Raw genomic sequence first — 17,046 nt, 5'->3', positions numbered from 1 at the left:
CGTGGAGGGAGCAAATGCAAGCTATAGCGCATGACAGCTTACGCTTGTTCGCTGCATAACGCCCACGATAAAACTACTGCAGCAGATGCCTGGGCAGTGGACTACTCCTGTTGAAAAGTATACTAACGGGTGAGCCAGCTTTACAAGCACAAACTGAAATATCTGTTCGGCGTTTGTAACATTACTTTTTTTATTTGTTGTGTATTGTCATAAAGTATATAGAACGTTGAAAGTGACATTTCCGCACTCGGAGATACAACTTCTTTTATGAATAAAAAGTAATAATTTAAATAACAGTACCATAATTTGCAAATAACGAGAAAATACACGCAATGACCCGCCTCTAAACTAGTACAATTAGCATTCCACTAACCTCGAACCCTGACGATCTCCATTCGAAAAAGAAAAGTATTTCGGATTAATTTATAATGCATATTGCAACCTTTTCTTTTTCTGTCCGGGACAGTCAGAACGCATATCCTCGAGTAACTTTTGAGGCCGCTGTGCACACGAAGAAAAAAATAAAACAACATGAAGCGACAAACTCCGCTGGAGGCCTGATCTGTGCCTGAATGGAGGGTTTTCGTGTACTTTTATCCCTTCGTCTTCTGTCCTTTCTCCCGTAGGAGCGCTCACCCTTGAAGCAAGCGCCCATCTGCTGTGCTGCGGGACGCGCTGGAGCGTCTCGCCGCCGCAGGGCCCGGAGACTTGAGCGTAAATCGACCGATTAGAGGCCGAGTACGCGACCTGCCCTAGACCCCTCGTTCCCCTGCTTCGCTCTCCTCAAACCCCGCACCTCTCATCTCGCCAGTAAGTGGCCTCGTCCTTCTCGGGACAGCGTGCGGTCGCGGCACGTTCGCGCCATCAATTTCGTGTTTAGCACCTCACCTCCCGGCGCCTCTCCTTCGGCCGCGGCCTGTGCAAGACGCGAACACCGCTTCGGATTCCGACGCCTCTTGCTGGCCTTCTCCTCATCACAGCCATCATCATCACCGTCGTTCCATTGTTTTGTTCCTTCCTTGTTTTAGAGCATCGCGCTTTTTTTTTTAAATCTTCTTTTCCCGCTTAGTCTGTCGCCGCAAGCTCGAATTGGCCGTCGAGTCGCCGGCTTCTCCTTATAGCCCCTTCCCTTCTGCCTTTGTTCGGTGGAAGTCCGCAGAGTAATCTTCCTGCACTTCGGGTGGAAGAACACTCCGGAAGGGCTTGCGGAGACCACCGCGAACTGCGCACAAGTGGAACTCTCGCCTCGGGCAGGTAGCTCGAATTCGCCTGTGTTTTCTTTTTTTTTTTCTTCGACGTGCCTTCGTTTTTCCTTTGACTTGTATCTCAATACCATTCATTTTAACTACTTCCTTTGTTCCCTCTGTCGCTCATGAAAGTTGCAGCGGGACATCTGGGAAGTAAAGTGCAGCAATTCCTTCAATTGAAAAATGTTCGCTCTGTATAGTCTTCCTTTGGCTCTCTTGCTTCTTTATTTAACGCCTGCTGAACTGACGTTAACGAGGAAAAATGACCAGGCTGCATACATTTAAGAGCTTAGACTTTGAAGCAGTATTTATGTTACTGCGCTACCAGGCGTCTTTGGTATATGCTGCGTTAATCAGAACCGCTTATACACGTACGTGGCCTACAGGGAAGCCGAAGGTTGTTCAACCGTTCCTAATAGTCATATCGACTGTTTCTAAGCGCGGCCTAGTACTTTGGAATTGTAGTTATGATGAAAACTTCGCACTTCTAAGATAACGCGTTTATTAATAGCAACCTTCTCATCAATATTATATATGTGTTTTAAGAGTGCTCATGTTTGTTTAGAGAATAAATGAAACATGGCTGTCCTAAGTGCCAGTTTTATGTATCTGTGTATACGTGCTGTGTGTGTGTGTGTGCGTGTGTGTGTGTGTGTGTGTGTGTGTGTGTGTGTGTGTGTGTGTGTGTCTGTGTGTGTGTTGAGGCAGATGCTATACTTTGATGTTGCCTGCAATGAAGTTAGTAAAAGCTGCGGCAAACAAGCCATTGAGTTCTTTCTGTCCTTCCTTGATTATTATCCATACGAAATTAGTCACAACTTGCAAGAAATGTATACTAAGTCCGAAAGTTTCGCAAATTCAGTCATCGTTTTTTTTTTTGTCAGTCCACGTAACTTTAATCAACTGTCCCACGCCTATAGAGAGAAAAACGACAACATATCACTCGTGAAATTCCTGGGTCTTTCTACATATTTAAGCACCTAGGACTTCCGGGCCAGTCGCTCTTCCATCACACTTATAGAGAAAGGAAGGGTGCTGTGAAAACTGTTTTGTTTGCGCTAGTGGTGCGCTAGTGGTCGTTATGTCTCCATCGCGGCGCGGTAGTTTATCACGTTACGCGCAGTGTAAAAGTGTTTTGAATGTTTCTTGTCCTTGTTCTTATGAAATTTGTGTACAGGTTAAAGCGACACTAAAACAAAACATTGAATCTCTTCACACGGTTAAAGCGTTCATTGAAAACTCCGTTGTCGTTAATCTTGAAATAATAGGATGATCATTAGAAGATAAAATGAAGGTCAATGTTTCAGTTCTTGAATTTCGCGCCGAATTCTCAACGCCGGCACGCCACTGTGACGTCACGGATTTCGAAGTAGTTTTTTTTTAATTTATTCTGCGTTGGCTCAGCAAAAGTTCCTGAAACTCATCATGTTCAATCTTTGGCTTCTTTAGAACGCAGTGTAGTCCAGATTTACAGCTAAAGAATTACCTAGGCCTTAGAAATCCAGGAAAGACACGGGGAAGGCAGGAGATGGAAATTCAAGACGATCAGCAAAAGGAGAAGAAGGCAAGAACGGAAGCCAACCTTTCGACAAGTGGACTCGTCTTTTAACGTTGGCTTCAGCTTTTACCTTTTCTCCTTTTGCTCGTCGTCTAGGCCCTAGAAGACGCTTTCAAAATCCATGACGTCACAGCTAGCTGGTGCGGGAACTTCAAGGGGGCGTCGCCACCTGTCTCTTCATGGTAAGCATCTTACCGTGGTAAAATTGGTGTTTTTGATATTGTAGAAGAGTAGTTTACTGTTGCAGAAGAAATCATTTTTTTCTTATTTAATGTCCCTTTAAGCCTCATGCACAAGTACATGAGTTCTTTATAGATCGTCAGGCCTCGACGTGCTCGAGCTTCTTTCTTTCCGTCTCTGTGTCATTTGTACTGCTGGTTTAGCATTTGATTTTAACCCCTAAACGAGCCCTCCCCCCCTCCCCCACCTTTAATGTCTTCGGGCTCTTAAGGTGAAATAAATGAAATGGAGTGAAAGCGACGCTAACTTTTACTAATGCGTCTTATTTTTCATGCCCTAGTGAAAGCGATGCTGAGCAAACGCATGCTCTGTTTAATCAGTGCTTCTTTCGTGCTTCATGCAGATCCTGTCGTGAAAAAGAAAAGTAAAAAAGTGGCACGGCCTTCGGAACACTAACGTGAGTGTTTCTTTCTTGCTTCAAGGCCACCTCGTTGCTGGCCGGCCTGCACGCACCATTAATTGGCCTTGCTTTCTTTGTCTCGAGTTGTCACTTCTGACCGTGTCACAGTAACGCAGCAGAGCCGAAAAAAAGAAGTAGTGCCCGTTGAGGTAGGAGGATGACACAGCTCATAATAACCCCTTCAGTCACGATTTGCGATGGACTATCGATAAATGTATGAAATTTCCGTAATTTTATACGAAGACGCTGCAGACTTCATTAAGAGCAAGTTCGGGTGGTAGAACGATCCTATTTGCATTTTATGATGAGTCGCCATAATTAAAGAGTGATTGAGTATCGAATTATTGTTCACTCAATAATGATACGTTTCTTCATAAAAATGAATTTAATCACTAGCTCGAATTACTTGCACAAGTTAATTATTTGTTGATACTATTAATAGAAAGAAAAAATATTTGGCAATTGCTACCGAAACGTCCCACGTCACGCCTCCCGTTAAACACTGTACTGCCTTCTCCAAAGTAATCTTCGGTAGCGATAGATTTCCCTCGGATATCTATCTATCTATCTGTCTGTCTGTCTGTCTATCTATCTATCTATCTATCTATCTATCTATCTATCTATCTATCTATCTATCTATCTATCTATCTATCTATCTATCTATCTATCTATCTATCTATCTATCTATCTGTCTGTCTGTCTGTCTGTCTGTCTGTCTGTCTGTCTGTCTGTCTGTCTGTCTGTCTGTCTGTCTGTCTGTCTGTCTGTCGGTCGGTCGGTCGGTCGGTCGGTCGGTCGGTCGGTCGGTCGGTCGGTCGGTCGGTCGGTCGGTCGGTCGGTCGGTCGGTCGGTCGGTCACGTCACGTCACGTCACGTCACGATCACGTCAGCGTGATCGTGACGTGACGTGCCTGCATACATAATATGAATGACGTCATCACATTGATGACAGGACATATTTATCATGGCATGCATATGATGACATAAATGGCATGTATGTCATGACTTAAATGGTATCAATGGCTTGATGCCGTCGTGGTCGTTTTTTTACCTCGATATATATCTGAATATGAATGACATAATATGCGCACATGACCAGACATGAACAACATGCGTGTACACCATGGCATGAATTCCATGAATTGCACGTCATGTCGTTTTATTCACGTAATGTTTATCGTGTTACATATAACTTGTTAGGAAATGCACCTGAGATGAAGGAGAATCATGTCATGACATGGATAACATTATGTGCATTTCATAAACGTCATTAATGAAATGATGTGACATTAATGGATGGAGTGACATGACTTATAGTAATTTAACTGGCTGTACGAATTCTGTCATTTTGCGTGCCAAAACCACGATTTGATTATGAAGCACGCCCCTCCGCAATAATTTTGACCAGTAGGATATCTTTAACGTGCCCCTAGTGCACGGGACTCGGGCGCTCTTGCGTTTATCCCCCATCGAAAATGCGGCCGCTGCGGCCGGGATTTGATCCCGCGACCTCATGCCTAGCAACGCAACACCATAGGCTGCTAAGTCACCGCGGCGGGTCTTTAATTGGGTATATTCTGGATATGCGTGTCGCGACATGTATGTGTGGCACTTATGACATGTCATGACATGCATGTTATAAAATTATTGGCATGAATGCCCTAAATGCATAGCATGGCCTGCTCTTTCGTAATACACATAGTGTCCGAGTACGACAACGCAGCACCGAATTGCGCTGTCATCACGGCTCTCGCACGTCCATGTCACTCGTTCACATGAGTTCGAGCGTTCGTGTAAGTCATGCAATAGTCGTTACCGTCGTCGTAGTCTAGCTGCTGTCGTCACACGCACGCGCTCTCGCGTTAATTCTAGTTTGCTGTACTCGCGTCACACACTCAGGTACTGGATTTACACAAAGGCATTGGTCAACCTGGTAACGCTTTGCGGAACCCTAAACAATGCCGCATAACCAGCTACCTGCAAAATGCTTCGCATAACGTCGATTCCCAGAGTGTATAGAATCTGTACAATTTCTCTTTTCGTGGCGCAGAAAATCATTTTGACTTTGTGTTATATGTAAGTTCGAATAGGCGAAGCCCCAGAGCGCTTGGTATGTCGTAGTCAAACTTATACAATGAAGTTATCTAGCAAAATAAAAATTAACAGTCACTTTAGCATATGCTAAAGGGGATGAAGGCGAAAGCCTGCGCGCTCACAAGACATTCATTAAATGAGTTGCCATTCTCATACGAATGCGTTGTTACTTTCTGTTACTTGTTTTCTCAAACGAAAGGTCGTCGTTCGAGTGCCTTAATTAACTATTTCTTAATTAACTATGCCTTAACTTCGCCTTAATTAACACCAAAGGTCGTGGGTTTAACTTCCAACCAATGGTCGTAGGTTCGATCATCAATGTTGGCACCATAAATTTTGGTGCCATTGAATATTGTCCCACCAAAGGTCGAGAGTTCGGCTCCCACCAAAGATCGTGGGTTCGAGCGCCTTAATTAACTATATCTTAATTAACCGTGCCTTAACTTCGCCTTAATTAACACCAAAGGTCGTGGCTTTGACTTCCAACCAATGGTGGCACGATGAATTTTGGTGCCATTGAATTTGATCTCACCAAAGGCTGAGGGTTGGACTGCCACCAATGTTCGTGGATTAGAGTGCCCTAATTAACTTTGTCTTAATTAACACTAAAGGTTGTGGGTACGATTTCCACCAATGGTTGTAGGTTCGACTCGGACCAGAGATCGTGGCCCCAAGTCCCTCCAATGGTCGTGGGTGGCACCATCAATTTTGGTGCCATTGAGTGCCTGCCATAACGCCCGACGGTCAATTTTTCGATACCGCCAGGCAACTGATTTTTCGACGCATGAGGCACTTAAGGCTGTCGCCTTAATAAAAAATAGAAACGTCAAGTGCACGTGCGAACAGAGGCTGTTCGGAAAGGCAAATGCGTGACGTTAAGAGGTGTAGAAAGCTAGCAGCATGGATTAGGAACCAGGCGGTTCTCGAGGATATTTTGTTTCGGCACATAAGACTCCAGCCCATATTATTAGTTATACATTATAAGTGCACAATGGGTGTTATATTGGAAGAAGATGTGTTTAAGGGCGCTTTTCTCAGTGGCATGAGCGACTTCAGAAAGTTTGATGTACTGTGAGGAATCGGAGTGCTGCGGAAAGATGGCGTCACTGGTGTTTCAAGGCATAGAAGAAAATCAGGCTGATGGATAGCGTGCGTCATGCGATTAAAAAAAAAAGCATTTGCACACACTGCAAAAGAAAATCTAGTCGGCGAATCTTAGCGCACTGTGTTTTGAATGTTGAAGCAACGAATCGAAATGGAGGCACTTTCGCGACGTGGCTCTGTGCTTTATGGCGCACTCGCAGCCGTCACCGCACTGCACGCATTTACTGGTGCGATAGGGCATACAGTCTCGACTAATGACGTCGGCGCGCTAGGCCTAATTAGACCTGAGGCGCCTTTCCCTGCGCCCCAGCCAGTTATTGGCCCACGTCGGTTGTTTTTCTCCTTCGAGATGACGCAAGGCTGTGCCAACGAGGCAGCAAGGTTGTTTGTCTTGGACGGGAGGAAGGAGGCACCGCGTGTACAACAGGGCTGTTAGGGTTAGCTTGGCGCCGTAGCCAATTCCTCTTGCGGGCGTCTACTACCTGGATTCGTTTGCGTTGCCTTCATTTCCTCGCTGAAGTTAGCTGTAAGGATGCTCTCTCGGAGACAGAAGGTGCACACGAATAATCTGAGACTGAGAAATTGCGTGCATTGTTGAAGTATTCAGCTAGCAGACAGAAAGTGAGAGAGGCACAAAGGAGAGATGCCTCGACCTGCACCACTAGTGTATCGCAGGATCAGCTAGCAGACAGTGAAACTATAGCATGGTTGTGTAGATCTTTGTTTTTATTTGAGATAGAAAAAAAATACGTTCGTCATTGGGTTGAATGCATGTCGCTAAAGCGATATTATTGGAAAGCATCACATCATAGGTGCACCATTCAGAGTGACTCACAGAAATTGAGATTCTTCTTAGAATACCGAAAAGTTAGTAACAATCCACGACATGGAAACCTATCGGATTACTAACGAGAAAGTTGGGTATGGCGAGTTGGCGACGGGAAAAATATCATTAAATATACTTGGAATACGCTTTGTGCAATATTATAAATAGAATCTGACTCGACACAGTGACTATTGCCTCCATGTCAATGAAACCACGTACAAAAGCTCCCATCTGACAGACGACTCGGGAAGAAAGTCAGAACGGTCATATTTAACGGCTAATACTGTAGCAGTGATACTGTAGTCGTAATACTTTGCAATAACAAGAGCAACAGCCATGTGGATATTGTTTTCACTGGCAAGAGCGTGTTTCTGCATTGTGTGGGTCTGCTATGAAAGCTGCTTGTTTGAGCAATCAATCCGCACCTCAAACATTTTGCTTGAAAAGTCTGATAACAAGCCGCAAAATCTGTTTCTGTTGCCACTCGTGATGAGAGGAAATGAACAGAAATTGGAACGAAACCACAAATCTCAGGCAAAAACACACAAAAAAGAAAAAAAGGAGCCCTAGGGCGCTATAACGTAAAACTATTCCAAACTTTTCTATTCCAATTCTGCAATCAGCCCACCGCGATTGGTCGAAAACTTTTTTGGGCCACCCCCACTTCACCTGTCTGTCACGCGACGTCACGAAAACCGCGATAGCTCCCCATCTATGACGTGTGCACACTTATTATGCATAAATTGACCGAACAAAACAAGAACAGTTATTTCTAATTCGACGCCTTTTTGCAATTAGCCCTCGGCTATTGCTCAAAAGTTTTCGGGCTGCACCCACTTCGCCTGCCTCTCACGCGACGTCACAAAACCACAATAACTTACCGCGTCAAAGTGACGCGTACGCATTAAAGATGCGTTAATATGGCGAACAAAATTGAATTTTCTTCTGAATAGCCGCACGCTGCCCTGATCCGAAAGGAATAAAATATGGCTGCCGCCGATCGCTCCGGCACTGGCTACTCGCCCCTGCCGGAGAGCATGGGTATATTTGCGTGCAATAAAGCTTTTTGCGTTGCTGTGTAACGTTTCGAGAACTTTCGGCACGTATACGACCTCGGTCTGCCAGCTCTTCTTTGGTGAGGATCCGTGTTAGCGTCACTCTTAAGCTTCCGTTGCATGTCACCGCGATTGTCGACGAGTCACCGCAAGCTAAGTAAGAGAAAGCGGACCAATCGCAGGCGCCGGCACCACCCTCTTCATCCGGTTAGCGATATTCAGTGCAGTGGCTCGGTCCCATCGAATCCCTCTCCACTTGAGCATGCTCCACGCCTCTTGTGAGCCAATTAGATAAGACAAGCCGCTCAGTGCAGGCAATGTTATTCGTTTTTCAAGCAAACGAAAGTGACCTCCTAAGAACGAAGGGAGCATTTGATTGGTCTGTTCAGACAACCCTGCGGGTGACCGCCCGATACTTGCGTCGGCGGTTACGCAAATTTGATGTCAGGAGATTGGAATAAAAACATATTGGAATGGTTTTACGCTATACGTACGGCCCCCAAATACTGAGAATGCCGCACGCGGCAGTCCACCTATGTAACTACTGCGGTGGCTTCCTTTGCGTCCACAATACTTGGTTATGCGTGCTTTATGTGCGATGGAAAGTAAAGACAAATGCGTGACGTTAAGAGGTAGAAAGCCAGCAGCATGGTTTAGGAACTAGATGGTTCTCGATGATGTTTTGTTTGTGATTATGACGAAGAAGTGGAGCCTTTCAAACCACATATAAGTCTAGAAAGGTGACCGGTGGCATCAGGATATGAAATATAAAAAAATGAATACAAAGGCAGCGAGGTTAGACGGAGGCAGTTCAGGTTGATTACCCTGTACGAGGGGAAGGGCATAGAAAGAGAGAGTTGCAGAAACTAAATAAACAGCATACCCAAACCAGCACTACGCGGCGTTCTCAAAGTATATTATGTAGCTCCCTAAACCAAGGTGTAATAATTTTGAATAAATTCTGCGGTTATATGCCAAGACCACCATCTAGATATGAGGCACGCTGTTTTAGGTGGCTTCATATTAATTTCGACCACCTGGGGCCCTATAACATAAAGCTATTCCAATATGTTTCTATTCCAATTTCCTGACGTCAAATTTGCGTAACCAACGACGCAAGCACCGGGCGGTCACCCACAGGGTTGTCTGAACAGACCAATCAAACGCTCTCCTCGTTCATAGGATGTCGCTTTTGTTTGCTTTAAAAACGAGTAACATTGCCTACACTGAGTGGCTTCTCCTATCTAATTGGCTGACAAGAGGCGAGGAGAAGGCTCAAGTGGAGAGGGATTCACGGGGGCAGAGCCAGTGCACTGAAAATCGATAACCGGATGAAGAGGGTAGTGCCGGCGTCTGCGATTGGTCGGCTTTCCCTTACTTAGCTTGTGGTGGCTGGTCGAAAATCGCGGCGGCATGCAACGGAAGCTTAAGAATGACGCTAAAACTGACCCCCAGCAAAGAAGAGTTGGCAGAATGAGGTAGTAAACGTGCCGAAAGTGCTTGAAAACGTTACACGGTCACGCAAGAAGTTTTATTATATGCAAATACACCCATACTCTCCGGCACGTGCGAGTAGCCAGCGTCTCAGCGATTGGCGGCAGCCATCTTTTATTCCTTTCGGAACGGGGCAGCCTGCGGCTATTCCGAAAAAAATTCAGTTTTGTTCGGCATATTAATGCATCTTTATCACGTACACGTCAATTTGACACGGTGAGTTTGTGCGCTTTTGTGACGTCTTGTGACAAGGAGGTGAAGTGGGTGCAGGCCGAAAACTTTTTACCAATAGCCGAGGGCTAATGGCGAGAAGGGGTCGAATCAGAAATAACTGTTTTTCTTTTTTTCTGTCAAATCATGCATAATCAGTGTGTACACATCATATCAGATGGGGAGGTATTGCGGTTTTCGTGACGTCGCGTGACGGACAGGTGAAGTGGGGTTGGTCGAAAAAAGTTTTCGACCAATCGCTGAGGACTGATAGCAGAATTGGAATGGGAAAGCTTGGTATAGTTTTACGTTATAGCGCCCCTGGGTTTCCTTAACGTCCACCTAAAGCTAAGTAGGCGAGCGTCCACCTTCTACCTAAGTCGATCATGGTCCCCTCAACGGGCGAAAATCGAACTCGAGACCTCGTGCTCAGCGGCATAACGCCGTAGCCACTGAGTTACCGCAGCGGGTCTAAACCAAGGTGTCGTATTGTCAATTTCTCTTTCGGCTCTCTATTGTTTTCTATTCGCCATGTCGTCTACCAACACTTACACACTGATGCATGGAGGAAGGAAAAACAAAGGAGAATCCCTGACGTCATTCTTTGTAAAGCCTTCGTATAACGCCGAAAGTTGCCTTTAATGCGCCATCTTGTCGGGGCAGATTACATCTTGTCGGGGCAGTTTACAACTCTCGCCTCCGGCGTGCAACCACGCCGGGCTGCGCGCACGAGCGCGCGCCGTATCGATCCGATCAACGGATCCAAGTAGTGTGCTCTAAGTGTCCGGTGCCTTATGGGCGAAAACGACAATATGATTATGAGACACGCCCTACTTGGGGACTACGGATTGATTTTGACCACCTGGTGGTCTTGAACGTGCACCCAGTGTACGATGCACGGGTCTTTTCGCATTTCGCCCCCGACGAAATGCGGCCGCCGCGGCCGGGATTTGACCCCGCGCCTTCGGGTATAGCATCGCAACGCGAAAACTACACCACAACCAAGGCGGGTGTATTGCTCCCTAGCGTTGAAAGAAGTTCACAGTGAACTGCGGAAATCACACCATGAAGCCGGTCCCCGCTACTTTTGCCGGCTTTTGTGAAAATAAACCTGCGCATTCTCGCTCTACTGCAAGAATACACAGACGATGACCGGCAGCACACTTTACGCACATCACGACCCATCGACTCATGGCTAGCCCATCGGCGGTTTACGAGAACAAGCACATATGCCAGTCGTGAATTGAGGCACCGTTCTGCTGTGTTGAACAAGTTTCGGGCGGCCGCGCACCTCGGCGATGTGGCGAGCCATATAGCGCGCGCGCCGACGAGGAGGCCGGCAGAAGAGAACACGTTTAGATATGCCTGATTGCGTCTTGAAGTGTATTCTTCTCTCGATAAGTGAAGCTTCACTGAAACAAAGTTCTGTGGTAGCGACCGCGCGGTGCCGAACAGTGCGCGCTTGTGCCTGCAGCTAGCGCGTTGACCGTGCTTGCTACGCGCAACCATCAGCCGTTTCATGTACGCCGGGCGTACGTTGTTCGTGCACCGCATCCGCCAACCTTCCCTTCCCTGCGCCCCTCAGGCAGACATGTAAGATATCTGCGGTAAGGAGCGTTTGTCCCTTAATTACTAACAGCAGGCACTTCTTTCCCATCCTTCCGCATGACTGTTCTGCGTGCCACAAAGGCATCGTCCGCTGTCAAAAGCAGGAGCACTGCACAGCCGTCACTCACCTACAAGGCGTTTATCATACGTTGTTTCAGTCTGTGATGGCACGTTAGCATGAATCCACCGAAGACGGCAACAATACTTCCAGATCGTCCTTCGTCGGTGGCGCGACACGTGGTGTACAGCGTTGGACGCGAGCTCGTTTTACGCTTTTTGCTTCTTCCAGCCCCACCTGACCACAACAATAGTCGAAAGAGCATGGTCTGGCTAACACGGCGGCACGAAACACGAAGACTAACGCAAATCTACGCATACGACGCCTTTACTATGGTACGAGGTCTACGGAGCAGCACGGATATGAGCACACACCACCCTAAGAAACCGCCATCGTGTCCCGACAACATGGCCGCTACAGCGAAAAATACCACGTGACTTTCTGCGCACTTTTCTGCTAGCGCGCGGACTGGGTAGGGCCTCTCCTCAGTTTTTCTTTTTTCCTTCCTCCAAGCGCTGATGGCACTATGTTCTGTTTTATATAAACCCTCTAAATCATTAAACTTTCGCTGCTCGTCTGAATACACTTCAGCCTCCTCGTGTTCCTTCCATGGCGCCAGCGCACGATATCACTCAGGGTTTCCCAAGGGAAGAAAGATGCAGTGAAACACGGCAAGCAATTACGTGGGCTGATTATTGAGAAACTTGCGGCTATGCGGTGTATGCGTAAACCACTCACGAAATTGGTAATTGGAGATCTCTCAGACAGAAGATCCCTTCGTCTTCCGCCGCAAATCGGAGTGAGGAGCCTGTCAGGGAATTTAATTTGGGTGACGATCGCGTTACGCGCGTAGCGCACGGCGCCACGAATACGCGCCGCCGGTAGATCGATCCGATAGGGGCTCCCGCTCTAGGTGATCATCGAATGCCACGTGACTTCCAGTGTGGCAGGCTCTCAGGTAAAATGCCGGTGTCGCCGTGCATTTATCGAGGTCACCTCTATCGAGGCATAATTGAAATAAAGGCAGGGTAGAACGGAACTGTCAAAGAATAAGAAGAAGAAGAAAAAAAAACTGTTATCCGGAGGAACGAAACAAGGAGTAGCACTTTATCAGCACACAGGCATCGTGTCTATGTACTCCTTTGTTATTGCGATAGCAATTATATGCACACTCCAAGAAAATTTTCGCCGTCGCCGTGAGGTTCCACATATGTATATTTAGGTGTATGTATGCTATATGCTATATGACACGTGGTATAGTGCGGGTTGTATTGCCACACCATTCTTTCACTAACGTTATTCATACCAGATCTTACATTCTTGATAAAGTTACTACTAAGAATTCTGAGAATGGCAGCTGAACGCCAGGAGGGGTAGGGACCTTCTAGCCTTTCCTGCACCACTGCGACGAAACGTTTCATGAAGCTAACAAAGCGTCCCCTCGGAGACACCTGCGGCAAGAACAAGGGGAGACACGTTTGGCGGATAGAGGGTTGTTTGAGGGTTCACTGTCGTCATCACCGGCGATGGGAGCAAGAAACCCCTGGAAAAAGACGGCGTTGCCTCACGGACTCCGGTAACCGCCACGGTCGTTTGGTTGACGCTCCAGCTAATTGCTGGGCCATCCCAGGAACCAAGGCGCGCCAGTTTGAGTCAAGCGGGACGATCCCTCTCTACGAAGCTCCCCTCCTTTCTGTGTGTTCAGCGAACGAAGCTGCCGGAGTGATTGTGTGCACCCTCGCACTCAAACGCGGATCCTTCGGCGACTTTGGACACTCCGATTCGACGAAGGCAGGACGGTAGATTTCCCTGCCTTAGGGATCTAGGAAGGACAGTGGGGATTTAAGCGGACTGTTTCGGCTCCTCAGTGTGCTTCAATTCAGTCATGCTAGACTGATGAGACGTAACGTTCTCCTCTCCTCATGTAGATATGGTAAATAAACCGAATACTCCTCGTCCTCATTGAGAAAATGTTCCTGCCTGCAACAACGTCCTTAGCGTGGATGAGCCGGGCATGGGCCAGTTACCCATATTGACATGCCCGACACCAACTCTTACGCAGCCCACAAACAAATGTTATGAAACAAAACGCTGACAGCGCATGCCTTTTATCTTAAATCTTCTCAGATTTAAATGTTAAAAGTGCGAAACAATAACAAAGCTCAAACCTCAAAATTATGTAATATTATAGGAACGGCTGTGCACTACTTCCATATCGGTCCAGGAAAGATGTTTGAAACATACCCCATACGGCAAAGTTGTTGTAAAATCACGAAGAAAGACGTTGGCTTCAATTAATAAACATATATGAAATTTTCCGATTGCAGGATTCAAACAGAGGACCCCTAGCACAACAGCTAGGTTTTACTTAGCTTGCGTTTACTCCAATTGATACTGCTGCGAATCTTACACTTCGCGTATTACTCTAACATGTTGCCATCGCATTCATTGCTCCGCGCTTATGGCGAAACGGTGATATTTTCGTTCCTTCCCGTCTTGAAGCGCTGTCTCTTTCATGTTGTCGAATACGGTGCAAGAATTTACTCCAGCAAAAAGTGTTGCCATCTTCTTTCTTAAAGTGCAGCTGCAGGGCGCCGCGCGGTGTCACGGTAGTGAGGACGGTGCAGAGAAGACACGCAGCAAGAAGAACGCAGGCCGTAATAAGTCCGGGAGCAGCGATTGGCTCCCGACCCCGCGGGCGTACTATAAAGGAATCGCACCCTGAAAATAGCGCGCCCGCGGCTCTCCGCGATTGGTCGATGAAGCGCGCTCCTAGCGGCGGTAATATCCTGGCCCGAAGCGTCGAACGCCATCGCGGAAGGAAAATAGCGACGGCCAAAGAAACACTTTCCGGCCGGTAACCCCCACGCACACTTGCCGTTAGGCGCGCTTTCCACGTAGCCTGCTTTTGCGCTGCCGGCGAGCAAATGAATAAGCCGGGCCTCGGCTGGTGAAGACCGAGTGGAGCAGAGAGCCCTTCCCTCCTTCATTGATGGTGCCTACAGCTTGGTGCGGATCGCGCCGAGCGGAAGAGCCAGAACTCTACGCAGCGGGGACCACACTGCCTGGGGCAACTGCGATCGAGGAGACCCGCGCAAAGGCCTGTCTAAAGACCGAGTAATAAGGGAGGTAGAAAAGAATAATGAAGAAACGAGCGCCGCTGGCTGATGCTAACGTCTTTGTCTTCAACGTGTAGGGCGTTATACAGATTGGGATCCGGAGCTGTACTGTCCAGACGCTGCCGTTGCGATAGTGTGAGCCGCGTATATAATATATACACGTATACACACACACAACGGCAGTGCCCTCGTACTCGCCGCGTTCTTCTCTCGATCGCTCCTTGGCGGGGCGTGAGACGCGAGCGCCTCGGACCTCCCGGCGCGCTATTGTTTCCGGCTCGCCGGAGAGATTGGATTACAGGCGGCTGCTGCCGCCGCCGTCGTACAGTCGCGAGAGGTCTCGCCTTTTCTTTCGCCGCTATTCGCCGCTTTCCTTTCTATGCGGCTGATGAAATAGCAATGTTCGCCGAACGTGCGTTTTGACCCCGAACCCGGCAGCGCAGAAGAACTGCGTGTCGCGGGCCCCTTCCTCCATTTCGGTAACCTCTGCTGTACCCTGTGCTGCTTGCCTCGCCCGTCAAGCTTCCATCCTCTTCTCCACTCACACCCTTCTATCCAACTTCATCTAATCTTTCCTCGGTCTGGAGCGTTGTTCGTAGATCTCTCCTGCAGGAAGGGTAAGGCGTGTCTCGTGACTAGGGGCAGCGTTTGAGTTGCGCGAGATCGTGCTGACAGCGCGCCGTTCCGTCCGCGTCGCCTCCGTACACTGATGAGAGTGCTTCCCGGCGAGTCACGTCGCTTGAACCGGCACTCTTCCACAACACTCTCCGCTGCTCGCCCGCTAGGCTGTGTCTTATGGCGGGGAGGAGACGATGATGCGGGAACCGTACTGCCGCGCCCTTCTAGACAATGTGGGAGTCGCTTCCTGCTGCAGGCCTGCTTCAGCTGGGATTACGGGCGAGCGACTCCTCGGGATGATGGAAGCCAGCGTCTGAAGACCGACGGGGACACCAATAGCAGAAAGAAGCGGAGAAGGGGCTCAAGAACTGAAACATGGGAGAGGCTTCTAATATATTGCTAGGAGCATCGCAAGGTGACGTCCAAGCCCCTCGACTTCTCAGCACCCTGTCAAAGCACTTTCTTTTTTTTTTCTTCTTATCTCCCTGTCTTCGCAAGCTCGCAACGAACGCGTGCAATGGCACTCGAATTTTTACTAGCAGCACCTTCTCGAAAAGAACGTTTAAGACGGGTGGCTGGGCTTGCTTATTCACTGCCATAATGCGGATTTTTAGGATGTTGTCAGAATAAGCATTATTACGGGACTAAAACGAGGGAAAACACCTACATCGTTCGTTCATTGAGCGCAACGAAGCGAACGAAGGCCGACAGTGTAAGGACTACATAGGAAAATAAAAAAAAATAGCAGTAGTAAATATTACAAAGGGAATGAATTCAAGAAGCACTATAATGCCTTTAATGCTGCTATTGACCTATAGATCATTTGTTGTAACGGATAATTAGCAAAGTGTGTCCTGCCATGGCCCCGTGTCGCCACAAGACAAGGGATCCAATGGCACACCGTCTGCCTCAATCGAGAAAAGCCTATCGCTGTTTTTAAAGGGGCAGTGCACCACGGGCGGCGCGCTGCAGCTTGACCCATTCTTCGACGCTGTCGGGTCCTCCAGCGTCTTTTGTGCTGATTTCAAGTGGCACGGCATAATTAAATTATGTTTTTTTTTTGTGCCAGAACTACGATCTGATTATGAGGCACTCCGGAGTAATTTGGCCCACCTGGGGTTCTTTAACGTGCGCCTAAATCTGACTACCACGGGTGTTTTCGCATTTCGCCCCCATCGAAATCCGACCGCTTTGTCCGGGAGTCGATGCCGCGACCTCGTGCATAGCAGCCCGACACTATAGCCATTATGACGGCGGATATGGCACGACACAATCGACGACCTGGCGTTATGGAACGGAAATCGCGCACTAATAGGGGACGAAAATAAAATAGAATTTTGTAAGGTTTTGCAAATGTATGACATCTAGCAGAATGCGAGGTGCCACGTCTGATTCTTCACTTCTTTAGAAGACAG

General features: G+C 47.8%; 1 protein-coding gene across 4 annotated transcripts in view; it reads left to right on the top strand.

Moving 5' to 3' along the window:
• LOC139057273 (uncharacterized) overlaps nt 1–17,046 on the top strand; it is a 167,665-nt gene that overhangs the window by 68,682 nt on the left and 81,937 nt on the right. For 3 of the 4 annotated variants that reach the window (XM_070535182.1, XM_070535179.1, XM_070535180.1), the window contains exon 2: nt 3,389–3,442. The exons of the other annotated variant lie outside the window; for it this stretch is intronic. The gene's annotated coding sequence lies outside the window, so the exon portion shown is untranslated. The remainder of the gene's footprint in view (nt 1–3,388; nt 3,443–17,046) is intronic. 4 annotated transcript variants of the gene reach the window in all.

Source organism: Dermacentor albipictus, chromosome 3, assembly GCF_038994185.2.
Source record: "Dermacentor albipictus isolate Rhodes 1998 colony chromosome 3, USDA_Dalb.pri_finalv2, whole genome shotgun sequence".
NCBI lineage: Eukaryota > Metazoa > Arthropoda > Arachnida > Ixodida > Ixodidae > Dermacentor > Dermacentor albipictus.
Note: the sequence above shows the minus strand (reverse complement) of the source record. Positions and strands in the feature narration are given on the sequence as shown.